A 27,326-nucleotide genomic window follows, 5' to 3' on the forward strand; every position below is an offset into this window, starting at 1 on the left:
ATAAAAAGTGAAAATGGCTGGGGATGTAGGTCAGTGGAAGAGTGCTCCTGAAATCAATCCCCAGTACCACTGTGGTGGGAAAAAAACAATGAAAGACCAGCGTTTATGAGGCACTGAGTTCAATTTCTAGCATATAAAAATTAATTACTTAATACAGAAAATTTGAATGTATATTTCTCTCAATAAAATATACCAATAGACAAAAAGCACATGAAAAGCCAAGTGTGGTAGCGCACACCTGTGATCCTCATGCCTTAGCCTCCTGAGATGCATGCTGGGAAAGCACTCTACCACTGAGCAACATTAGCCCTGTCCATTTCTAAATTGAATAATTTTCTTTTTATTGTCCAAAAAAATAGGAATTCTTATAGCTCAACAATAAAAAGAGTACTTACATAGAATGTATCAGCCCCTGGGTTTGATACCCAGAACTACAAATGAAAGGGAGGGAGGGAAGAGAGGAAGGAGGGAGGGAAGGAAGGAAGGAAGGAAGGAAGGAAGGAAAGAAAGAAAGAAAGAAAAGACAGAACAGATTGACAAGGGTGGGGAAAACTGGAATCCTTGTACTTTGCTATTAGAATTATAAATTGTGCAGCCACTTTGGAAAAATCTAGCAATTACAAAAATGCTAGCTGGAGTAACCCTACAGCCCAGTAATTCCACTTCAAGGTATTTATATTCAAGGAAATTAAAGCCGATGTGGTGGTGCATGCCTGTAATCCCTGTAGCTCATGAGGCTGAGACAGGAGAATTGTGATTTCAAAGTTAACCTCAGCAATTTAGTGAAACTGTAAGCAACTTAGCAAGACCCTGTCTCAAAAGAAAAAAAAAAGTGCTGGGGATGTGGCTCAGTGGTTAAGCATCCCTAGATTCGATCTTTTGTACCAAAAAAATTAATTAAAACCTAGGACTACACAAAAATCTGTACACGAATGGTCATTCTGGCACTATTCATAATAACCAAAAAGTGGGAAAACTTCAAATGTCCATCAACTGATGACTAAATAAACAAAATATGGCAAATTCACACAATGAAATATTATTTGGTAATAAAAAGAATGAGGTAGGGTACATGTTACAACATAGACATATGCTGAAAATATGCTAAGTAAAATAAGTCAGTCACAATAAAGATCATATCTTGTTTGATTCCAAATATATGAAATGTCCAGAATAGATAAATCCAGAGACAGAAAGTAGATTAATGCTTGCCAGGGACCTGAAGGGGGTTGAGATAGGGATTGCCTGCTAATGGATTCAGGGTTTCTTTAGGGGTGATGAAAATATTCTGAAACTAGATAGTGATTATGGTTTAACTATTCTGAAGATATTATAAATTCACTGACTTTGTATATGCCAAAAGGGAAATTTTATGGTAGGTGAATATTTCAATAATGCTGTTATTTGTAAAAACAGTATATTTACAGAGTGTTTAAAGTAACATAATAAAGGCTCCCGGCCATGGGTCTGTTGTGATTTTGCTTAAATCTTATGTCCACCTGGGTAATATAATTCAATTATTTGTTCAAATGACACTATCTGAAGTCTCTGTATGCAATCATGTTAATACAATGCCTCACAGAATCACCTTAACAGAGCTTCATCTTAATATTTTCCCTATAGCTTTTATCAAAGTTGCTAAAATAGCCATGAGGAACTTCCTTCTGCATTTTTGCACAAATATTGATGACATCCGTCCACACTATCACCACATCACTCATTGTCTTCATGAAAACTTTGTTACAATTTATCTTAGGAAAAGCAATGCACATTCTGAATCATCTTTTCTAATAATCAAACTGTACACTTGATTCTGGTGTTTTTTGAGCCTTGGAGGAAGTTGAGTTGAACCATAGCAATTCTGTGGGTTGAAATGATTAACATATTTGTACCTCCATTTTTTTCTTTCTGTCTTTCTACTTCTATTCATATTTTACAATTTTATTGCATGGATTTTGGGTGTAAATCACCTCAAATTTTAATATTTGAGTTTATTTGAGTCACTGGTCTAGAATTCTGGTCTAAGAGTCAATATTTAACTGTTTTTTTATGATCATAAATCTTTGCTTAGTTACATATTATATCCCCTCTTTATTTTGAGATCACAGTAATCTTTACAACAAAATTTGATCTTTTAAACACAAAACCAAATGAGCTCAAGTCTAGCCTATTTTGGAGCCATTTTAACATGGAGTAAGGGGAGAAGCAGAGCCTTACCTCAGGTAAGGCAGAGCTCTTCCCAAATAACACAATACAACATTACATCTAAAACATGAATCAAACAAAGGCTAAGAGAGCTTTTAACTTCTTTCTGTGGAATAAGTGGCAAAATGCTTTTATGTTTTACAATGTCACATTTAAACAGATCAGGGTCTCCTTATTACCTTCCAAAAATACATTTAAATTGGGGGCCTGGGGTTGTGGCTCAGCGCTCGCCTAGCACATGCGAGGCCCTGGGTTCAATCCTCAGCACCACATAAAAATAAATGAATAAATAAAAGGTATTGTGTCCAACTAAAACTAAAAAAAAAATGGATGGAGGTTGTCAACCTCTTCCTCTAAAAAAAAAAAAAAAAAAATACATTTAAATTCTAATTCCATTGTGAAGAATAACACAAAATTGTATATATAACTTATTGGCAACAGGATACTTTATCCAGCTATAAAGTATCAAATGATGTGAAAAAATACCAATCAAATATTTTATTTCTATGCTGTCGCAGTCTGGCTGGGCACAATTCACCAGCTACTTATCAAGCAGAAACGAACTTTATTTTTAGAACACACACACACACACACACACACACACACACACACGACCACACAGCTCTTCAGGAATTCCCTTAGAGCCCAACTGCCACCACCGGCTTCCCACAAGCCTATCAACCCCGCCCCCAACTCCTCCTGCTCTTGAGGCCGATTGGCTGGGTCTCGTGGGCGGAGCCCAAAGAGTCCCCCAATGAGCAGCTCCACAGTCTGAAAGGGCGGGGAAACAGCCCAATGAGCATCTCGGCAGAGGAGCCAATCAGCTGGCAGCTGGAAGTTTGCTGGGGCCCCTTTGGCTGTGACTCTCAACATCATACATATCTGAGACTATTGCTACAGATAATTTTAGTTTGAAGAATAGCAGCTTGACAAAGTGCTCTCCTAAGCTTTATATTTAACTAAGTTTAACTTTAAAAGTACAGGTTAGAATCCATAATGTACGATAACAATAATCACAGGTCTGCATGGGTTAGCAAAAATCAAAAGATAGCCTTAAATCTCTTATACATTTAGGAAACAATGCTAATGATCAGAAATTGACTTACTTAAAGCAAACAGATATAAGGCATGTCTTTAAATGACAGTGTGGCCTTTCTATGTCAGATCCAATATATAAAAAACAGCACTTATTGGTTATCTTGCATGTAAACTTACTTAAACTTTTATAAACTTTTACATAATACTTAGACAAGGCTTAGACAGATATAGTTCTCAGATGCATCCATATACCTAGTCACATATATTCAAGATATAACATTTAACTGTATTGTTATACCCTAAATAACAGAGGTTTGTTTAACCAGTTTAATCATTTAGGCCAGATTGTGTTATAGAAAATTGTCTTTCTCTTAGACAGGTTTATACCTATAGGTGGCCCATGCAGCCAAGATCTCTTTACTCAAGAGACTACCATGCAGAATGGCCCATATCTTAAAGGGCCCAAAACAGACAAAACAAAACAAAAAACCAGACAGATAAGAGATGATCACCAAAATGAGAACTGACAGACACAAACCTTTAAAACAGACCCGCACCTACAAATTTCTTCCACTTACTTTACCTTTGACAGCCCAACTCCATCTGCAAGATTACACAATAATCCAGAAAGCTATTTAAAAGCCAGATCATTACAGTAAAACATTATCTTAGACATATATAGGTGGCCTTTTCTTCAACTTACTTTATCTCTGACAGACCAACTCCAATTGAAAGATTGTACAGAAAGGAACACAGGGAGAGACAACCAGAGAAGCCCCAAAACCATGGCCGACAAAGGAGAACCTTTAAATTGACCAGCCAAGATCTTTCCCAAAAGACTATCTATAGGATCACTGCAGTATTGCCCATGTCTTAAAAGGGGGCAGTAACAGATACAAACAAAACAAAAACACAGAGAATCAGAGGGAATTCCCAAACCCAATGCCAACAAACAGATGAGGACCTAGAACAGACCAAAAGAGAGTAATTATCCCTATGTTCTTGAGTCCCGCTTAACCATAACTCCTACACCAGTGGCAACACAGACGTCATAATGAGGGACCAGATGTTCTCATGAAGAGGAACCAGATGTGCAGACTCAAGGGTCTCAGATGGCCAAGGGTGTCGAGACTTTACTGAGTTCAGTTTCCTTTTTCTCAAAGTGGACCACAATGGAGCAACCTGTACAGTTCAAGGAGGAAGGTGGGAGTCCCCCGAAGCAAAAGGAGCTTCAGCAGCTGCGGGGATGGTCCCTCAGTCCCTCCCTTTACTCACAGGAATAGCTCCAGGGTTCCACCTGAGTCAAACTCACCCCATCTCCTAACTCTCAAGCAGTTGGCTCTCAATAAGTTCTTCAGCCACCTTGCCTCCTCAGCATGGAAGTGGGGTTCCTTGGAAAAGAAGAAAGCTGGAGTGGGGGCTGCTCTTGGGTCCCACCTGAAGTGCCAAATTTGTTGTTGACAGCTCAGTCCTTGTCCCTGATGCCAATACAATAACAAGGACATGGTTTTGAGAAAAAGGGAAAGGTTTATGGCTTTGCTAGCAAAGGAGAAATACAGGGGACTCCTGTTTCAAACGCTGTGATTCTCTCAATATTTGAGAGAATCATGCCTTACATGAAATCAAGGTTTCTCTGCCTAGTAACACTTTAAGCTATATAATTCATTGTTGGGTGGGAACCTTTGTCTTGGTCACTGTAGGATGCTTAGCAGGGTCCCTGACTTCTACCCACTAGATGCCAGCGGCATCTCCTCAGTTGTAACAACTGAAAATGTACTCAGACATTGCCAAATATCCCCTGGAGGGCAAAGCTGGGCTGGGCTGAGAACCACTGTAACAAATCATCATTGAAAAACTGACACCTACCATTTCCAGTAACCCTTAAGAAGAATCAGAAATGCATCCCTAAGATCAATAGAATGATTGACAAATTCACACTTTGCTCACTTATGCAGGAAATGGATTGAGACATGTCATCATAGCTGCTTGCATATTAGTTTACATAAAAAACAATTTTGATCTATTATCTCATTTGAACCTAACAAGCCATTAATGAGAAAATTATTACTACTCACAATTTTAGATGAGGAAACTGAGTAAAGTGATAATGATGGATTTCAGAACTAAATTCCAAATGCAGTGCTGTTTCTCTCACGGATAGGTGGAACATGCCCCCCGCCTCCACCCTGGTGTCTCTATATAATCACATGTCCCTCCCTAGTGCTCCTCCCTAGGGATGGAGCCTATATAGCTCAAGATACTCTTCCACAAACTGTCTGTGGTGGTGCATGTCTGTAATCCCAGTGACTCTGGAAGGCTGAGACAGGAGGATGGAAAGCTTAAGACCATGCTCAGCAACTTAGTGAGGCCCTAAGCAAGTTAGCAAGATTCTGTGTCAAAATTTGAAAGGGAAAAATACTGAGGAAGTGACTCAGTGGTTAAGTGCCTCTGGTCTCAATCTCCACAGATAAATAAATAATAGATTAAATTTAAAAAATAAAGTGCTAGGACTGGTGTTGTGCTTAAGTGGTAGAGCACTTGCCTTGCATGTGTGAGACACTGGTTTTGATTCTCAGCACCACATATAAATAAATGAATAAAATAAAGGTCCATCAACATTTTTTAAAAATTAAAAAAAGTGTTAATGATACAAAATTATGTCTAATCCAGTCAATACCTAGAAAATGAATTGCCCCTTCCTGGATTATGTTTACATTAATATGATTAAAATAAAAATTTTATTTAAATCTAATGTCTAGTTTATAAGGGAGGCAGGATATAGAGGAATGAGTTGAAGGACATTAATGAGGAACAATCAGTCAAATCCAGAAGTAGAGACATTTTATAAGACAACTAGTCTGAACTCTGGAGGGTTAGTTCAGAATAAAACAGAGCAGGAAAACATAACAATCAAATGCAGATGTGAACCTTGATTGGCTCCTGTGGCATGTAAAAGGAATTCTTAGAAATGAAGGGAATTAGAATGTAACTAGATGTAAGATTGTAGAGCCAGTTGCAGTTTTCTTAGATGTGATAATGGTTTTGTAGTATAATAGATTGTTCTTATTTTTATATAATAGATATTACTGGAATTATTTTTTGTCAAAGTGTCATGATATCTATAACTTCCAAAAGGAGCAATAACAACAAATCAGAGGATAAATAGAGTAAATATAGTCATAGAATATTAACATTTTAAAAAATTAAAATGTAAGATGTTTAGGATCTCGTTTTACTAGCCTTTCAATTTCTTTGAATGTAGAAAATATTTGATTATAGAAAGTTGGGGGCACAAGTTGGGGGTATAGCTCAGAGGTGGGGGGTAGCTCAGTGGTAGAGTGTTCCCTAGAGTGGGCAAGACCCCAGGTTTGATCCTAGACACACACACACACACACACACACACACACACACACACACTTGGGAGGATTTGGGATTCTGATTACTCCAAGTAGTCCCTGAATCACCTGGAAAGTGGTTCATGTGGTTGTGCTTCAAGGACTCCATGACTCCACTACCTTCTTCCTTACAACTATTAGAGACGTTCAGACATTTCTTTTTTTATGATGAGTCTCACTCTATTGCCCAGGTTGGTCTCCAACTCCTGGGCTCAAACCACCCTCCGACGTCAGCCTCCTGAGAAGCTGAGACTCCAGGCAAGGCACACACCACTGCATGTGACTCAGGTTTTTTCAAAAAGGTCCCATGACTCCAGAAAGGCTGAGGCCTTGGGGCTTTCCTGGACAATGTATGTCTGGTGGCTAGAGCTGTCTGAGACATTTGGACTGCAGGACAATATTTCTCCACTGTTCAAATTACATGTTGGAGATAGCTGCTTGAAGTCAGTATCTTAAAACTGAAGGGAGCCTGAGGTATAGGCCTTATCTAAAAGAAAAGATGAGATATGCTTCAATTAGTGTCAGAAGGAGAAAAAAAAAAGTCCAGGTGTTCTGATTCCCAGGTCTTCATTCATTCATTCATTCATTCATTCATTCATTCATTCAAATAAGCAGCAGAAGGGCTGGGAATTTAGCTCAGTGGTAGGGCTCTTGCCTAGCATGCTCAGAGGCCCTGGATTTGATCTCAACATCACAAAAGCAAAAAGCAAATGAAAATCCTCAACCAGCTTTGTCCATCACATTACAGTTTCTATATAAACTAAGTCAACAAGCACCCTTCTGCAGAAGGGCTACCTGATCTGTTTCTCCTCCTGTTTTCTTCTCTGACATGCACACAAAAGTCCTTCCCAGACTCACTCAGTTTCCTTAGGATTCTGACACAAACTGCCCTGGGGCTTTTGCTCTGGCTGGTCCCTGTCTTCCCTATCTTTCTTTTCAGGATTCTTCCTCCAAATATTTGCTTGGTTAACTTCCCACACCTCCCCCCGTAAACCCCACCTCCCCCGCCACCCCGTACTGGGGATTGAATCCAGGGGCACTTTACCACTGAGCCACATCCCCATCCCGTTTTAGGGTCTCACTAAATTGCTTAGGGCCTTGCTAAATGGCTGAGGCTAGCCTTGAACTTGTGATCCTCCTGCCTCAGCCTCCCAAACCACTGGAATTACAGACATATGCCACCGTGCCTAGTTCCACCCTCCTTTTCAAATCTACTTATTTCATCTTCTCCATAGGAAGCACCCTTACCACCCTTCAGCCTGTTGCACAAATCATAACTACTACTACGGCAACTCCTTCTTCTACCTCTCCAACAATGATCCTACAGCTTATTTTTCCCGTTTCACTTGTCCAATTTTAATATCCTATACAATCTTCTTGTTTATTATACTTTATATCCCATTTGAATATAAGCTCCACAGAGATCCATTTTGGTATGCAGTGCTGGGGACTGAACCTAAGACTTTGCACATACTGGGCAAGTGCTCTACCACTGAGCTACAACCCCAGCCAGAGATCCTTGTTTTGTTTATTGATATATCGTAAGTGTTTGGAGCAGTGTCTAACATAAAGTAGGTACTCAATCCTGGAAATTTTTGCAGAATGAGTGAATATTTTCTCTGCAAATCAGGACATCATTTCAGCTTAAGTCTTGATGAGGAGACCACAAAGAGTCAAAAGAAATAGGTAGGAAAGTTTGTGAGGATGTGAGTTATTTAAAAGTGAGTTATTTAAAAGTCAGGACTTAAACCCTTGGATTGATGAAATATATAAATGAACATTTGACCAAGGAGCTCAGCCCTGCTTTGCAGAGTGTCAGCTAGCACTGCTCAGAGAAAACAGATTAGCAGCATCTCTCTCCGCCTGAGGGCTTCCATGTTGCAATTCTCTTGTAATAAGTTCCTAAATATTTAATATTTGAATGACTTCCTAATAGGGTGTTGATTTACTACATCACAAGTATAATTAAGAGGCATCAATTCAGGTCTATTGGGATTAAGTTTAAAACCCGAAAGCTAAGCTTTCAGAGCCAAGCAAATCAGAAAACAGCCAGCACATGATACAGAAGAACACACAAGCTAAAACTTGCAGCTGTATTTCTAAGATTCCCACCTTTGCTGTGGGCTAAGTGAACCTTGTTCTGAGCATGTGAGTGAAGCTAAGGTGAAGCTAGTGTGTTAAGCCTGCTGTTGGTAGGGAGGTCTATGGTTCCAAAACTCTGCAGTTTTTAAGCTTGTAAAGGAAAACACAGTGTGGTATTGAGGGAGATGGTCTGTTTTCATCTACAAGTGTGGGAATGGGTATTCACTGCTAAATATCACTAGAATTGAAGCTAGTCCTCAGTGTTAGCCTCTAGCAACTAACATTCATAGATTTTTGTTTTTGTTTTGTTTGGGTTTTGTTGTTGTTGTTGTTGTTTTGTTTTTTGGTTTTGGGGTTTTTTTGTTTTGTTTTGTTTTATACTGGGGATTGAACCCAGGGTGACACTTCTCCACTGAGCCACATCCTCAGCCCTTTTTTATATTTTATTTTGAGACAAGGTCTGGCTGAGATGCTCAGGGCCTTGCTGAGTTGCTAAGGCTGGCTTTGAACTTAGATCCTCCTGCCTCAGCCCCTTTAATTGCTGGGATTACAGGTGTGAGCCACAGCACTCAGCAATACTGGTATATTTTGCTAGTGACTTTTCACTGTAAGCATGTATGTATTGTCTCTCCATGACCTGGAGTCACACATTAACAAATAGACTGGTAGGAGATTTCAAAAAGCTCTGGCAAATTGTGGCCAAGTTTCCGAGCCCAACCTTCAGCCTGTTGCACAAATCACAAAATCCCCGTGTTCCCATCCCATCTGTTTTTTAGTGCAAAGTTACTTGAATCATCATATTGACCTTCATTCATGGTGACAAACCATTGTCTCTTTTCATATGTTGCTGGATTGCCACAGACATAAGGAAAAGAGTTTTAATGAGAGTTTTCTTCTTCCTTCTCTCTCTTTTTGGTATTGAGTATTGAACCCAAGAGCACTTTACCGCTGAGCTTCATCCCCAGTCCTTTTGATTTTTTCGTTTGAGACAGACAGTGTCTCACTAAATTGCTGAGGTTCTCATTAAGTTACTGAGGCTGACCTTAAACTTGTTATTCTCCTGCCTCAGCTTCCAGGGTTGCTGGGATTGCAGGTGTGTGTCGCCATGCTTGGCTGTTAATCATTTCTTTAGAAGTCTCACTTCCCAAAAATCATATTCTGGGGCACTTTACTGCTGAGTGCCCAGGGATGTTTTACAAACACTGAGCCACATCCCCAACCCTTTTTTATATTTTATTTAGAGACAGGCCCTCGCTGAGTTGCTTACTGTCTCACTAAATTGCTGAGACTGGCTTTGAACTCGTGATCCTCCTGCCTCAGCTTCCCAAGCTGCTGAGATTACAGGCATGTGCCACTGCGCCCAGCAGCCCTTTTATTTTATTTTTAATTTTTGAGATAGGGTCTTGCTAAGTTGCTTAGGCAGGCCTTGAACTTGTGATCCTCTTAACGCAGACCCCCAAATTGCTGGGATTACAGGTGGCACCATGATGGCCAGCTCCCCTCGAGACTCCTTATCCCCATCTCCTGGTTTGTTTCATGCCATAGCATTAATTGCCTCCTGCCATGTTATAGATAGCATTTTATTTATTGTCTATCCATTAGAATGTAATGTCTACAAGGCCATTTTGTCCATTGCCGATGGCTCTCTCACTGATATCTAGAAATGTTCTTGGCATATAGAGGATGTTTGTCATTGAATGAATGACTCTTATTCTCCCAGTTCCACCCTTACCTTTCTCACCACTGTTCATGATTGTCCCCTTGCTGACTGCTGGGTTCCATGGACTCCCATTTGCTGTATATGCCAGGATCTATGGCTTGAAACAGAATAGGAACTAACTTCATGAATGTGACAAATGAATGAGAGTCTGAATGATGGTATGCCTCAGGTGCCCTTGCACCTTGCTGAGGCTCTCTGGAAGGCCAGACATCTAATACTTTGGTCTCCTCGCATGTGCCTTCTCTGAAGACTATCCCTCATTTCAGGGTCTCCATCACTACTAATCTTCAGTAGCCCGCTCTCTGTACCCAGTCACTCTCACGCGTCTCCTCTTCTAGATTTTGCTACTGTCTTTCCAAACTTGCTGGGAAGATTTCAACTCCTGGCTCACCAGTTCACTCAGAGAGGCACCCAGACATGCTTTTCATATGAAGACAAATGAGGAACTAAACTCTGTGGGTTTAATTCTCATTGGTCTCTTTCTTGAGCAACATTATCAATTCTTGCATGTCTCTGGATAAGGGTGTGTAGCTCAGTGGTAGAAAACTTGCTGAGCATGTGCCAGGCATGGATTTGATTCCTAGTATTGTAAAACAAAACCAAAAATAAAAACAAAACCAAAACTACTTGCGTGTATCATCTCCTTGAATTATCAGAGCCTGATGCTATCATTTAAAATAAGGAAAGATAATTAAGTCTTTTGCTTCTGAGGGCCTCAGTTTCCTCTGTCTGAAAAAAGGTGGGTCATATTATTTTTGGAATCTATGAATCCAGCAAGCACATTAACATCTCTGCATGGCACTTTTGAGAAACAAAATCTTATTTAATATAAAAATGTCCAATAAGTGTGTTTGCTGACAAGAATGACAATGACAATTCCATATGAGCTGAAAGAAATCTCCTTAAGGTCAGAGTTCCCTTTCATCATTAAGTCTGACAGTCAATTAGAATTTTTAAAATGACTATCAATCACTGTATGTTAGAATTAATTTTTAAAAATATTTTTCTTTAGTTGTAGATGGACACAATTACTTTATTTATTTATTTTTATGTGGTGCTGAGGATCGAACCCAGTGCCTCACACATGCTAAGCAAGCACTCTACCACTGAGCCACAACTCCAGCCCTAGAATTAATATTTAATTGCTAAACGTTTTCACAACCTGAAGAGTCGAGGCACAGAGACCAGCTAAAAACAAAGGGGAAAGAGCATTGTCTCTTTGTAGTCCTATTCTGCTCTGTTGTGTAATTGGTACTTTATTTGGAAAAAGAAATTGTCTCCTCAGGTGTTGGTTTCTAGCTAGGCTGACTGGCATGCATTCAACATGTGTGCTCTTCAGCCTCAGTTTCATCATTCTGCTTTATTTGATGTAAACCTCTGTTTCAAAATGTAGCTCTTCTCAGAAGAGTGCCTGCTATTTTACAGGCTGTCCTGAAAGGAGGATCTCTGCAACTGCCTCGGGCTAGTTCCAGGACCCACACCTGGACAGGTGACGTTCCTGGGCACCATCCCATCCCCCCCACCCCCACCCCCACACACCAGGTGTATCCTCTGGTAAATACAAGCTCTGCTGGGCTGCAGCCACCACCAAGGTCTCTGGTTTCACTGTTGCTATGACTCTGATGTCAGTGGTAAGGATAGAGAACTTTTCAAAACAGCCTTCCCTTTCTTCTTTAATCTGGTAGAAAAACAAAGCCTGAGTTAGAAACCAATCAAATGGAGAGTGAGGCTAAGCCAAATAATATTGCGCTTGATTTTCTCTGACGCCAATTCTCAGAACCTCTGGAAAGGTGTAAGAATCTATGACTGGGGTTGCTTGGGAGCACCTGCTGCTAGGGCTATTGCAGGGCCCCAGGTACCACAGTTAAGGGAGGATGAAGAAAGGAAAGGGTTTTCTCCTCTGTATTGCTATCTCCTCCCATCACCTACCTCTGGACTCAAAAAAGATCTTAAGAAGCCTGGTGGGTGGTACACCTGTAATCCCAGCTACCAAGAGGCTAAGGCAGGATAATTGTTTAAGCCCAGGAGTGCCGGGCCAGCCTGGGTAACATAGTAAGATCCTATCTAAAAAACAAACAAACAAAAAACAAGCCAGGATCTATAGCACATGCCTGTAATCCCAGTGGCTCAGGAGGCTGAGGCAGGAGGATCGTGAGTTCAAAGGCAGCTTTAGCAAAAGTGGGTGCTAAGCAACTCAGTAAGACCCTGTCTCTAAATAAAATACAAAATAGGGCTGGGGACGTGGCTCGGTGGTTGAGCTCCTGAGTTCAATTCCTGGTTCTCCCCGCCCCCCAAAAAAGAAAAAAACCAGTGTGGCCCAAACTGAGTCCTGCTCTCTTGCTTTTCTCTCTGGACAGCATAAGCTTCACTCTACCACCTTCTCTGTCAATTACTGGTCCCTGGGGTTTGGCAATTCTCAGTCATTGGATCCAACCCACCAGCAATGCAGCCAGAATCTATGCAGATGCCAGGGGCTCAGGTTCCTGGACCTTCATGTACCATTCCACCACTTTTATGGGTGGCTGCGTGTCCCAGGGGATGGCTGGGGGTATTTGGGAATGGGTGGCATCTAGAGCAAGGAGACCATGCAAGATCTGAACAATCACCTGGCCTTCTACCTGGAAAGAATGAGGAGACTGGAGGGCAAAATTCAGGAACATCTGGAGGAGAAGGTGCCCCAGGTCAGAGACTGGGGACATTACTTCAAGACAACTGAGGAGCTGCAGGCTCAGATCTTTGTAAATTCTGTGGACAACACCTGCATCATTCTGGAGGTTGACAGGGCTCATCTTGCTGCTGATGACTTTAGAGTCAAGTCTGAGACAAAGCTGGTCATGTGCCAGTTTATGAAGAGAGACATCCATGGGCTCTGCAATGTCACTGATGACACCAATATCACTCAGCTGCAGCTAGAGATGGAAATAAAAGCTGTCAATGAGGAGCTGCTGTTCATGAAGAAGAACCATGAGGAGGAGGTCAAAGGCCTTTGAACCCAGATTGTCAGCTCTGGGTTGACCATGGAGGTGGATGCCCCCAAATCTCAGAACCTCAGAAGATCATGGAAGACATCTGGGCCTGTATGATAAGCTGACTCAGAAGATCCAAGAGGAGCTGGAAAAGTACTGGATCCAGCAGGTGGAGAAGAGCACCAGGATGGCCACTTCTCAGTTTGCAGAAATCAGAGCTGCCAAGATGACGCCCACGGGGCTGAGACACACTGCCCAGTTCTTGGAGATCCACTTGGACTCCATGAGGAATCTGAAGGCCAGCTTTAGAGAAGAGTCTGAGGGACATGGAGGCCCTGCTACATTGTGGCAATGGAGCAGATCAACAGGGTTCTGCTGCATCTGGAATCAGAACTGGCAGAGGACTAGGAGGCCCTGATGAACATCAAGGTCAAGTTGGAGGCTGAGATCATTGACACTTACTGCTACCTGCTGGAGGATAGAGGAGGACTTCAAACTCAGTGATGACCCGGACAGCAGCAACTCCATGCAAACCATCCAAAATACCACCACCCACAGGATCGTGAATGGCAAAATGGTGTCTGAAACCAATGGCACCAAAGTGCTGAGACAGCAGAGCAGGGGATCTTTGGGGAGCAGAGGACCAATAAACATTTAGAGGGCACTAAACATTTAAATTAAAAAAAAATAGGCTGGGCAGGTGTGATGACACCCTATGGTTCTGGAGGCTGAGGCAGAAGGATTATAAATTCAAGGCCACCTCAGCAATTTAGTGAGACCCTGTCTCTAAATAAAAAATAAAAGGGCTGGGGATGTGGCTCAGTGGTAAAGCACCCCTGGGTTCAATCCCCAGTACATCCCCCCCAATAAAAAGTACCAACAACTGGGCTGTCAGTATCATCCTTCTTTTGGAGAACTGTAAGGTGTCCCAGGAGACACTGGAGAATATCTGACTTGGAAGAAAATGTTGAGTTCTCAAGTGTAAAGCTTCTTTGGACTGACAGGAAACTGAGGTTCAGAGGAGGAAGGAGGCTTTACCAAGGTGACACAGAAAGCTGTGAGCAGAACTGGCAATGCAACCCAGGGTCCTTTGGACCTCTTTCCCCACCCATACCCACCCCACTTACATTTTCCTAAAGTGTAGTCTTGCCCCCTAAAACTAGCTCCTTACCCTGGTTTTCCTGTTTCCATGAAAATTTCTTTTCTTCCCAGTTAATAAAATTGGAATCCAAGGGTCATGATTAACTCATCTTTATCCCACATTTCCAGTTAATGAATCCTGTTGAATCTTACTTTAAAATAAAGTAAGAGGGCATGACAGTAGAGACCTGTAATTCCAGCTACTCAGAAGGCTGAGGCAAGAGGATCTCAAGATCCGTGCCAGCCTCAGCAACTTAGAGAGAACCTGACTCAAAATAAAAAAAATAATAAAAAGGGCTGGGGATGTAGCTCAGTGGCAGGGCATTCCTGGATTCCATCTCCAGTACCCTGTACACAGAAAGGTGGGGTGTAGTGGGAGTACTTTGAGTTACTGAGGGTGAGTCCTTAAAGAGGATGGTAGGATCCAGGTCCCTTTTGCTTTCTTGCTTCTTAGCCATGAGGTGACCAGGTTTGCTCTGCCATGCACTCCCCATGATGTGTTGCCACAGGTCCAAAGCTCCAGGGCCAATCCATCATGGACTGAAACCTCCAAAACTTCAGACCAAAATAAAATTCTTTTCTCTGTAAGTTGATTTATCTCGGGTGTTTTTATAGTAACAGAAAGCTGACTAACACATCTCATTCACTCCTCATAAAATTACTATAAGCTGGCTAGGTATGGTGGCACATATCTGTCATCCCACCTACTAGCTAGGCTGAGGCAGGAGGATGGCAAGTTTGAGGCAAGACTGTGTAACTTAGTGAGACCCTGTCCCAAAATAAAATAAAAGGGCTGGGGATGTAGGTTAGAGGTAGAACACTCCTGGGTTCTATCTTCAGTACCATAAAAAGAAGCAAAACTCCCTATAACCTGGATGTCTTTATCATTTGCATTTTATAGATGAAGCACAGAACAGTCAGAGAATATGTCTAAGATCATAAAGCGAGAAAGAAGGACTGGCATTTTGAAACACCACATAGTTCAGTGCCAAAGTCCAGACTTTACTACCTTACTCTATGGCTTTTCTCTGAAGCACCCACGTTTCCACGTCACATCTCCACTCCAGCCCACTCAGTGGTTCCTCTCGGCCTGGAGCTAAGCTAATGAACTTCCCAGTGTCTCAATTTCTCTATTAGTTGAGAATGATAATTGTGGTCACTTCATGGGGCTGTCGTGAGGATTAAACAAGATCACCCAGGCAAAGCACTTAACTCCATCCCCAGCACAGAATGACACTTGATCAGCGTTAGCTATCATGTAGTTACCTTTGGACCCTATTCTGCACTCCTTCCTTATAGGACTCCTTTGACCAGGATGTTACTGCAAATAAATCGTGCTCAGCGCTGAATCAAATGTTGATGCCAGTTTTTTCCTTCCTGGAAATTTTCTCCATGCTTGTATGCCTACATGTCCAGATTCTTCCATTCTCCAAATTCCCCTCCTTCGGTCCTCCCCACTCCCATCTAAACTCCTGAAGCACGTATTCCCACTATACTTTTTTTTTTTTTTTACACTGCCATTTGTTTAATCATTCATTAAACTTAAACTTGTTAAATCTATCAAGTGCTTCTCTATAATAATAATAACTGTATTTGACCTTTTACTTTGTACAGAGGGCATCATGCCAAACCATGTTTCTGTAAATCCTCACAAAAGGAAGGGGGCTCCTGTTTCAAGGCTGTTCCAGCTCTGCCAGCTACTCAGTGGCAGTCCTACAGTCCTATAGACCCTGGGGGAAGCTCAGGATGATGCAGGCAGGACTTCCAACATCAGGACATGTATAAAGCAAGATCAATCTCATATGCAAAGCAAGATCTTGATATGCACAGTGGCAAAGTCTGGCAGAGGCGTTAGAGATAGTGCTGTCAGCTTGTCAGTTTGCAGGCACAAGGATGTAAACTGGATGGGCAGAGCTCCACATCACTGCACAGTGCTGTGGCTGATAGGGCACACCCTTGCTGAAGGCAGACATTTGGAACCTCATGCTGCGAGGGTCATCTCCAGATGTTTGACTTCAACAAAAGCTGAAAGGTCAGCATTGAGAGAAACAGGTACTGTCATCTTTCAATTAAAGGACATGGCCTTCTTTGCCTTCTTCAATTATACTGCCCAGTTGCTTGGCACCATCTCTTACAATCTAGTGTCCTGGGGGAGAGAATTGGCTGCAACTTGACAGAATAAATTGCTACATTATTTCTCACTTTTTAGCCTATGAGACTGATTTTGGTTTAACATATCCACTGCTGTCCTTCCATCCAAGCTGGTGAGGTGGGCTGTAGCAACAGGCTTAGGGAGAAGAGAGGAAACAGTAGCCCATCTCTCTCTCTCTCTCTTTTTTTTCCAGACACTGGGGATTTAACCTAGGGGCACTCAACCACTGAGCCACATCCCTAGCCCTTTTCTTATTTTATTTAGAGGCAGGGTCTCACTGACTTGCTTAGCACCTCATTGCTGCTGAAGCTGACTTTGAACTCACAATCCTCCTGCCTCAGCCTCCTGAGCTGCTGGGATTACAGGAGTGCTCCCCCTGGCGCTGCAGCCCATCTCATCTTGGTGAGGATTTGGGAGAGCCTCTCCTGCCTGGAAGGTTGGGAAACGCCCAATTGCAGCAACACATGAACAAGCCACCTATCCAGGTGAGTCACTCCTGCAGAGGTGAAAATCGATCCTTCAGGGAGGTCTTGGTTTCCTTCCTCCACATAGTAGGCTATCAATGGGGAAGAAAATATGAACATATATATGAGAAAGAGAAGACTAGCATAGAAATAGTCTTTTCCAATGATATCTTATTTTGTAGATTTATTTTGGAAATTTGTAAATATTTTTAAATGATAAGACAAAATTCAACTTGACAAAATGAAACAAGTGAATTTGTTAAATTGGTGTCATAACTGTACAGTGAGGAACTACTACACATGACCCTAAAACTCAGGATTTGGAATCCTTAGGGAAGTATCGCTTAGTGACCAAACACAAACCAAATCAAACCCAAACACCTTACATTGTTTTTAGTAATGAAGTGTGAAGCCAGGTGCCATGGTGAACACCTATAATCCTGGAGCAGGAAGATTTTTGCAGTTGAGACCAGCCTCAGCAACATAATAAGACCTTGTCTTAAAAAAAAAAAAAAAAGGGTAATGAAATGTGGCAGTGGTGGTATTGTTGTTCTAAAACTATTTTTGCATGTATCATGGGATGTCTGATATGGGAGAAAGGAAGTATAGCCGTAAAATCAAATGTTAGGTACAAAGTCTTTAGTCCTAAATTTGAAATAGAAATATCATTAAGTACCCGGAGGCGGAGACAGGAGCATGATGAGTTCAAGGCCAGTCTGGGTAACTAGTGAGACCCTTATCAAGGAAAGAAGGTCATCAGGAATTTAAATAAGCTGATAGAGTGCGTGCCTAACATAAGGAAGGTCCTGGGTTCAATTCCAAGCCTCTGCCTTGCCCATGGGCACAAAAGAAAAAAGAACTCATGGATTGTTGTCCTATTAAAAAAAAAAGTTTCTAGAAAATAAAGTCAATTCAGGAGCAAGCAGTCCTCACACATAGAATGTAGTCTGTAAATGTCATTTTACTAAAAAGAACCAGGGTTTCTTAGAAAAATGGCTGATTCCAGATCTGGGCACCCGGTAAGGAAATATACGAGATGGGCCTACAATGTTATATTACACACCAGACAATAAAAACCCTAAAAAGGATAGTGGAGTGATATCAAAAGGACAGAAGAGTCAAAGAGGCTCCTGCTAAGCAAAACTGGGATCAAAACAATTATTATTACAATGGATTCAAATTCATCAACTATATCTTAAGCCAAAAATTCATAATATTTTAAAACTCAAGTCCAGTGGGCACCTCTGATGGGCTCTAAATAAATTGTAATGAATTCATTCTTTTTAAAATGGATAATTAAAGAGAAAGAAGAAAGGTTTTCCTACCTTTGCAATGGTAAATATATCTTAGGTAAACCACATAGGCAATCAGGAAAGACTCTATTTATGAATAAATTGTAATTATTAAATAAAGAAGGACTAGAAGAATTAAAATATAATAATTTTGCAATCCCAAATGATTATACCTGGACTTCATTTATTTTATTTTTTCTTGGTACTGGGGATTGAAACCAGGGGCATTTTAACACCGAGTTACATTCCTAGCCCTTTCTATTTTATTTTTTTAAGACAGAGTCTCAGGAAGTTGCAGAGGTTGGCAATTGAAGCTGTGATCCTCCTGCCTTAGCCCCCCAAGTAGCTGGAATTATAGGCTTGTGCCACTGTACCAGATCTGATCCAGCTTCTTTAACAAATAAATTATAGGGAGGAGGATCCTACTGAAGCCAGATTTAAAGTTAGGTAGTCAGTGTAGTTAGGTAAATCGGGTCTAATATCAAGTAAGATCCAAAATGGAGGCCATGTTGAGAATGAATTCCGGGAAAAGCAGAACAAATCTTGGAATGTTAATGAAGTCCAGGAAAAGCCCAAGGCCCAGAGCCCATCCCAAAGAAGTGTTAATGAAACAGCTCCCAGCAAACTTAAGATGCTGACTCAAAAGTCCTTCCTGCCCAGATTACTTCTTTGGCCCACCTATGCCCCACCCTTCGGGGCCTTCCCACCTACATTCCATCACTGAAGGAACTATAAAATGGGGAGACAACCGCACTTCCACAGATTCCATCTCTTGGGTCCCCTTCTTCCTCCAGGAGAAGTCTTTTCTGCTGTCCTTTAATGAAGCCCCTACTTTCCACTCTGACCTTGCCTCAGCGTGCTTCTCTGGTGTTATTCTTCAACATTGGGGAAGCAAGGACTTGTCACCAGTCAACAGCGGTAACACTACCAAGTGAAAGAAACTTGAGAGGCATAACTAAAAATCTTCATAGATGAAAGTGATCTGATGACATGATTTGTTTCAGAATAATCTAGGGAGGGATTAGTGATAAAATGATATTGGCGAGAACGCTTATTCTATTCTATGGAATGAAGTGTTGCCCAACTGTAGAACTGAAAATAAAGCCAATTAAAATCCTTTTTTAAAAAAATTAGCGATGAGTTATGGAAGCAGGGTGATAAGATCATGGGAGTTCATTAAACTAGTCTCTTTCCCTCCCCCAACTTTTTTCTTTCTTTCTTTTTTTTTTAATTTCTCTCCCTTCCTCCCTCCCTCCCTCCCTTCCTTCTTTCCTTCTTTTCTTCACTTCGTTTCCATTTTGAGGGGTTGGATCCAGGGCTTTATATTCTAAGCAAGCACTCCACTTCATCAGCCCCACTCTGTCTTTTTATATTAGAAATTTTCCATAGTCACTGGTCGTGGTGGTGCACACCTATAACCCCAGCAGCCTGGGAGCCTAAGGAAGGAGGATCATGAGTTCAAAGCCAGCCACAGCAACTTAGAGAGGCCCTAAGCAACTCAGTGAGACCCTGTCTCTAAATATAATACAAAAAAGGGCTGGGGATGTGGCTCAGTGGTAGAGTGTCCCTGAGTTCAATCCTCAGTACAAAAAAAAGAAAAGACAAATAAAGAATGGAGCCTCAGAAAAGCTGAACAACAGAACAAAACAGACATTTTCAGATGGTAGTGCCCCACTCCTGAATTGCAGCCCCAAGCACAGCCTCCACCGCTCAAAAGCTGTCCTTTCTCTTGAAGCTCAAGGGTTGCTCCCACACATTTTATCCTGGTTTGGGGTGTCCCTAGGCACCTGGAGGCTGACTGACAATATGAAATATCAAGGCAGATGAGATCATTCTGCTGGGTGCAGAGAATGGACTTTGGGGTAACTGCCCTACTGAGTGTAGTCTTTTGTTCTTTTTCTACCTCTCCATTTATTCACTAGACAAGTATTAAATTTCGGCTCTGTGTGTGTCTTTGTGAGTATGCCATGCACGATCACAAGGTGATAAAATCAACCCAAAGCAGCCATATGGAACAAAGGAAAGAAAGTGCATTTTGAAGTGAGGCTGTCTTGGCATAGTTCTGGCTTAGCCACCGTGACCATGGACAGGTTCAGCTCTGTCACCTGCAGTTCTCAGTACAATAGTAAATGGTGATAATAGTTATACTATTTTGTCATTGTCAGAATGGAGAGCACAGTTGGGCAAAGCTTGGCAGAGCTCCTCACATACAGTGACCTCTTCTGTTTATTGCCAGGGAGGAGGGGGAGTACTCTTGGCCTTTCCCTTTTGGAAACAGCTGGCAATAAGCCTGGTGGGAGAGCGTAGGTGGCCCAGGAGTTCTCTCTTCCTGTTGCTATAAGGAGAAAAGAGAAGACTTCTCCACCTGCCCCCTCTTTCCATGTTTCTGGGCTCTTGCCAAGTACTGTCTCCAAACAAAATGAGCCCTATGAGTGTGTGTGGTGGAGAGGATGAGTACCGCTGCCTTCCTCCAAAGCTTTCCACACACCTGTTTTAGCGCAGCACATGACACATTTTACTAGTGTGATTTTTTTTTTTCCTCTCCTACCCGCCTCCCCAGGCTATAAACATCACTACTATAGGGCAAAGGTCTTTCTTTCCACTCAGATGCCCAGAACAGTCCCACCCCCAAAGTCTCTCACTAGGCTGCCTGGTGCGCATGTTTGATCACTTATTTTTCATTTATTGATCTTGCAATCACCATGGAATTTGACTTCCCAACATTGTTGCATTGTGGATTAAGTTTCCTCAATAAAGTGCTGACCATCTTGGAAATCTATCCAGCCCTGTCCCAGCAGGGCCAAGTGCACGTGCAGACAGAAAGTAAAGGGATAACCTTTCTCCTCCTCCTTCAGCTCTGCACATATGACACATGAATGGACACTGAATCCCTTAAATTTATGTAACATCTTACAGTGTCTATAGACAGAACTTTTTTGGTTATTATTAACCTTCCCTTTCAAAAATCTATTCAATATATTCAATATTCAATATACAACCAGAGATATGAAAAATTGTTCCATATGTGTAATATGAATTATAATGCATTCTGCTGTCATATAAAAATAATAAAAAAGGAAGAGCAAATAGATGATTTAGTAGGAGAATGGAGATAAGAGTAGAATAAGAAGAGGTTATCAGAAGAGGAACGGAAAAGTTTAAGTGACAGAGAGAGGAAACAAATCAAAAGGCGACAAAATAAGAAAGGAAAGGAGAACAATACAAAAGAACAATGCATTAGGATAGTGAGTATGACCAGGAACAAGAAATGATCAGGGAAGAATTTAAAATGATAGAGACTTAAATTTTAGAACAGGCTAACTTGATCATGACAGTGCCCTGAGCCTCCATTGGGAAGTCTAACATAACAGCCTGAGGAAAGTTTTGGTCTGAAGGATTGTGTCCTAGGCTTGCTTGTCACTGTCTGGTTCATCACTGATGAACAGATCACTTAATGCTTCTGGCCCTTCCTAAGGTAAAGTGAAAACATTTATGGCCTCTTGTACTAAGACACTATGGCTTTAGGTGTTTTTAAAATAGATTTTCACTAAAATGATTAATCAGGAGTCCAAAAAAATCTATTCAATTTCCTCGTTGAGATTTATTTCATACTTTCTCTTCCTTTCCCCTAGTAATGTAGAGGTGATAGAATTTTGTCTCAGTTCTGCGTGGCCTTTAGACAGCTCTTGTCTACTGGACAGAGGGGCAGGGATTCTCAACCTGGAGGCTACAAATTTCAGCAGTTCATGAACCCCTAAGAATGCCTACATTCTTGGATAGAGTGATGATCCATGTTTTTAAAACATATAGTCTCTGCTAGGCATGCTGGCTCACATCTGTAATCCCAGGAACTTGGGAGGCTGAGAAAGGAGGGTCGAAAGTTCAAAGCCAGCCTCAGCAACTTAGCAAGAGCCTGTCTCAAAAATTAAAAAGGACTGGGGATGTAAAGGGTTCCCGGGTTCAATTCTGGTACCGAAAAACAAAACAAATCTCTCTCTCTCTCTCTCTCTCTCTCTCTCACACACACACACACACACACACACACACAAACACACACAGTCTCATGGGATCCTGACTTAACAGAGGAGAAGAACTACTACATTTGGTAGAAGAGGTACAAATAAAGAGAAACAATAAGAGTTCCTGAGAATTCCTTCAAAAGATGACACAGGTGGCACTTGCTCCTTATTTTCAGACAACAAGGACAATATAAATACCCCTTTACCAAAATCAACATTAAGAGAATAAAAAGAAAAAAGATGAAATATCCCTTTAATTAATTTCTACCTATCTTATCTTTGTATCAAGAATGTTTTAATACTGTCATTTCATGGTGATAACATGGTATACATATGGTTATTAAAGTAAGGGAAAACATCAAGAAAGGGGGGGGAGGGGGGGAGGGGGAGGGAGAGGGAGTGTTTTTGGAGAAATTGAATGTACATTGCTAAAAGACACCATACCAGGGCTGGGCATATAGCTCCTCCATTGGTAGGGGCCTTGCTTTGCATCCACAAGGCCAAGGGTTCAATCCCCAGCACCAAAAACAACAACAACAAACCACCATACTGTCGCATAGATTCCACCAGCAAGGAAGAAAGCAGCCTTCCTGCCCAGTGGCTTTCATATCAGGCACACTCATCCCCCCTCCAGGCCTCATTTCTTCCTTTTTGCAACCAATCTGGTCTAGAACTTCCACTGATCTCTTGTCTCCCAGACTTGCTTCTCTTTTGTGCAGGATTAATCATCAAACACAATTCCTTAATCCAGGTGTCTCATGCTGAGAAAGGGAGAGTGATCCTTTGCTCTCAGGAGATTCAACTCAAACTCTCTGGCACTGTGCATGGGACCTTGAGCAATCTGACCTTACACAACTGCTATGGTCTGAATGTGTCCCTCCAAATTCATGCTGGAAACTTTATCCCCAAAAGTGATACTATTGGGAGGTGGGACCTAATGGGAGGGATTGGAGAGGATGGAGGGAATTAATGCTACTATTAAAAAGGTTCACAGGAATGGGTTTGCTCTTTTCTGTTGTTTTGCCATGTGAGGATATGACATTTGTCCTCTCTTGCCTCTTACTTTATACTGTGTGAAGACATTGCCACAGGGAGCCATCCTGGAACCAGAGACCAACCTGCTGACATCTTGATCTTAGACTTCCAATAATCCAGAACTTTGAGCTGGGAACACCTGTAATCCCAGCAGCTCAGGAAGCTGAGGCAGGAGGATAGTGAGTTCAAAGGCAGCCTCTGCAAAAGTGAGTGCCAAGCAACTCAGTGAGACCCTGTCCCTAAATAAAATACAAAATAGGGCTGGGATGTGACTCAGCAGTCAAGTGCCCCTGAGATCCCTAGTATCCCCTCCCCCTGCAAATAAAGAACCCAGAACTTTGAAAGATAAAGTTTTGTTCTTTATAAATTGCCCAGTGTCTTGGTCCATTTTGTGCTGCCATAACAAAATACCTGAGACTGGATAATTTGTGTTCATGTGTGGTGCTGGGGTCAAATCCAGAACCTCATATCTGCTAGGCATGTATCTCTACCACTGAGCTACAGCCCCAGTGCCAAATCATTTCTTTTTCATTTATTGATTTTTGAAATCACCTTGAAGTTTGAATTTTTTTTTCTTGTACTGGGGATTGAACCTAGAGGTGCTTTACCACCAAATCACATGCCCAATGCTTTTTATATTTTTATTTTGAGACAGAGTATCATTAAGTTGCTGAAGCTGGCCTTGAACTTGCAATCTTCCTGCCTCAGCCCACTAAATCTCTGAAATTACAGGCAAGTGCCTCCACTCCCAATCATCTTGTTGACTCTTAACCTTTGGATCTCAAGTCAGGTATCACTGCCTAATGAGGAGTCTTCCCCTGACTGGGAAGACTGAGCCAGCAAAATTTAGGTAGATATTTAGATAGATAGATAGATAGAATGTGTGTGTGTGTGTGTTTAGCAAGAGGATATGAGAAACATCCACATTCACCCACTCATGAGCTCCCTCCGACTTCTTTCCCTTGACTATGGTCCCCCTGGGTGCCTGCTAACTGAAGTTATAGAACTACTGAATGCACTTTACTTTCTTATAGCTTGGTGCTGTATGTCTACTTTCTACGTTCCTGGGATTCCATCGAATTCACACTCTTTCTTCACCTAGTTAACACCCACTCATTCTTCAGTGCCCAGCCAGGCATCTATGTAAGAGGACAACTGTAGTAATTTCTGCCAAAGAGAGTTGTGAAAATGAGATGAGTTAATGTGTAGTTAGTTCTTAAATGACCTCTTGGTATATGATTATTATTATCCTCATCAACATCACCTTCTTTCATCATAATCATCAGTATGTATAATATGTCTTGTCGTTTTTTAACGCTTTGTAGTATTGCTTTTGATGTGTGTCTCCTCACCAACCCATAGGCTCCTGGTTAATTGAATGATCATCAAATAACTAGGTCATTCTACAAGCCCTACCAGAGCATTAACAGTCAAAGCTTGGAGCTACAGATCCTACAGAGTTGTGATTAAGGAAACATCAACTGGATGAAAATGCTGTGGGAAAAGGAATAAGTCAATAATCTTACAAAGAATGCTTTAAAAATAACCACAGGACTCTTATTCACCATTGGGGACAATGCAAGTTGACACAACCTTACTCTGTAGGGCAATTGGTGCTCCAGATTAAAATTATAAATGGAAATAGATTTTAAGTGATGAAGCACTATGAAGAATTCACTTAATAGAAATGCTCAAGTGTACAAAGGCATATGAAAAGGTTGACCGTTACAACATTATTTGTAAGAATAAAAAATTGGAAATAGCTCAGAATGTTCATCAAAGGAGCACTAATTAAATCAATTGTGGAATTGCAATATAACCATATAATGAAAATCTATGCAACTATTAAAAAGAAGGCAAAGCTATATGTCCAAAGCCAGAAATTCAAAATACACACTTAAAAGAAAATAGCAATTGGCAAAATAGTCTAAAAGTATTAGTCTCATTTCATGGTCAAAATGAGACTAATGGTTCTGGGAATCAAACACAGGGCCTCACGCAAGATAGGCAAGCACTTTACCATTGAGTTACACCTACAGCCTCTTAGTTATAATTTAAATGCAATAAAATTTACCTATATTAAGTGCACAATTAGGTGAGTTGTAACAAATCTATACTGTCATGTAACCCTAACCATAATCAAGTATTGATAGAACATTTCTATTACCCAAAAAGTGACTTTGAACATTTTGCAATCATTCATATCTCTATCCTTTGGCCTCTGGCATCCACTGATCTGATTTTTTAAGGTATTTGACTTGTTTTAGAATTTCATATAAATGGAATTATAAGATATCTGGACTGGAGCCTGGCTCCTCTCACTTAGCACAGTGCTTTGGTGATTCACTTGTTTTTACATATTGATGGTTCATTCCTTTTCATTGCTGAGTACTACCACATATGTTGAGGATGTCCTTCATTTACCAACTGATGGACATTGGGGTTGTTCCCAGTTTTTGAAGATCAGGAATAAATTCATAAACATTCATGTAAATGTTATTTAAACTTTTAATTTTGAGAAATTATAGATTCATACACAGTTGTAAGAAATAATACAAAAAAGAAAAAGGGTCCATTTATCCAAGTTCCCCCAGTGGTCACAACTTGTAGGAGTACAGAATACTACTGAAATGAAGACTTGTGTGTGTGTGTGTATGCACTTACATGTGTATGCGTGCTCATAGAACCCAGGGCCTCGCACTTGCTTTACCACTGTGCCACACTCCAGCTCCAAATCCAGGACAGTGACATTAATACAGTCAAGACTCAACATTGTTCCTTCCTCATAGCAATCCCTGTGTTGTCCTTTATAGCTACATTCATTTCCCTTTCCTCCTCCCCAGTCCCTGGCAATCTCTAATTTCACCGCCATTTTTATAATTTTGTCATCTCAAGAATGAAATGTAAGTGTAACCAAATAATATGTAATTTGGGGGGTTGGCTTTTTTCACTCAGCATAATTCCCTGGAAATTCATCTGAGTTTTCGCATGTACTATTAGATTGTTCCTTTTTATTGCTTGGTAGTGTTTCATGGCGTGGATGTTCCAGAGTCCGCTTGACCATTCCTCTATGGAAAGACATTGAGTTTCACTTCAGTATTTAAATAATATAAACAAAGTTGATATGAATGTTTGTGTTCAGGTTTTCATGTGAACATGCGTTTTCTTTTCTCTGAGATAAAGGAGAGCAGTTGCTGGATTGCGTGGGAGTCACATGTTTCATTTTATAAGAAACTGCCAGGGCTAGGGATGTAGCTTGGTGGCAGAGGGCTTGTCTAGAATGGGTGAAGCCCTGGGTCCTAACAGAGATTTTTGTCATGCCCTGTACATTGCTTTTTTGTCCTTTCAGCAGAGTCTTTCACAGAAAAAAATTTAATGAAGTCTGATTCATCAATTTTCCCTTTTATATATTAGCACAGATTTTTAAAATGTAGACATATGTTTTCATTTATCTGAAATAAAAACCTGGTAGTGAAATTGCTGGGACATATGGTAAATATGTATTTAATGTTATTTTTTTTTAAACTACAGAACTGTTTTCCAAACTGTACCATTTTGCATTCCTATAAGCAATGTATGAGAGTATACTTGCTCCACATCCTTGCCAACACTGCTTATGACTCATATTTTAAAATTCAGCCATTCCTCGTATGCAGCTCAGTGGTACAGCACTTGCCTAGCATGTGTGAGGCCCTAGGTTTGGTGCCCAGAACCACAGAAAGGAGGGGGGACTCCAATTTTTTATGAAAAGAGGGCCAAATTATCCTTTTACAAGGAACCCACTCCCACAATAAGAAATCCGCTCTCATAATCTCAG

The 27,326-nt window shown here is 41.1% G+C and overlaps 1 pseudogene; it reads left to right on the forward strand.

Annotated features, from left to right (window-relative positions):
• Nucleotides 1-4,415: 4,415 nt before the first annotated feature.
• Nucleotides 4,416-14,065, forward strand: LOC114093231 (keratin, type I cytoskeletal 18 pseudogene; annotated as a pseudogene).
• The last annotated feature ends 13,261 nt before the right edge of the window (nucleotides 14,066-27,326 follow it).

Source organism: Marmota flaviventris, chromosome 8 (genome assembly GCF_047511675.1).
Source record: "Marmota flaviventris isolate mMarFla1 chromosome 8, mMarFla1.hap1, whole genome shotgun sequence".
NCBI lineage: Eukaryota > Metazoa > Chordata > Mammalia > Rodentia > Sciuridae > Marmota > Marmota flaviventris.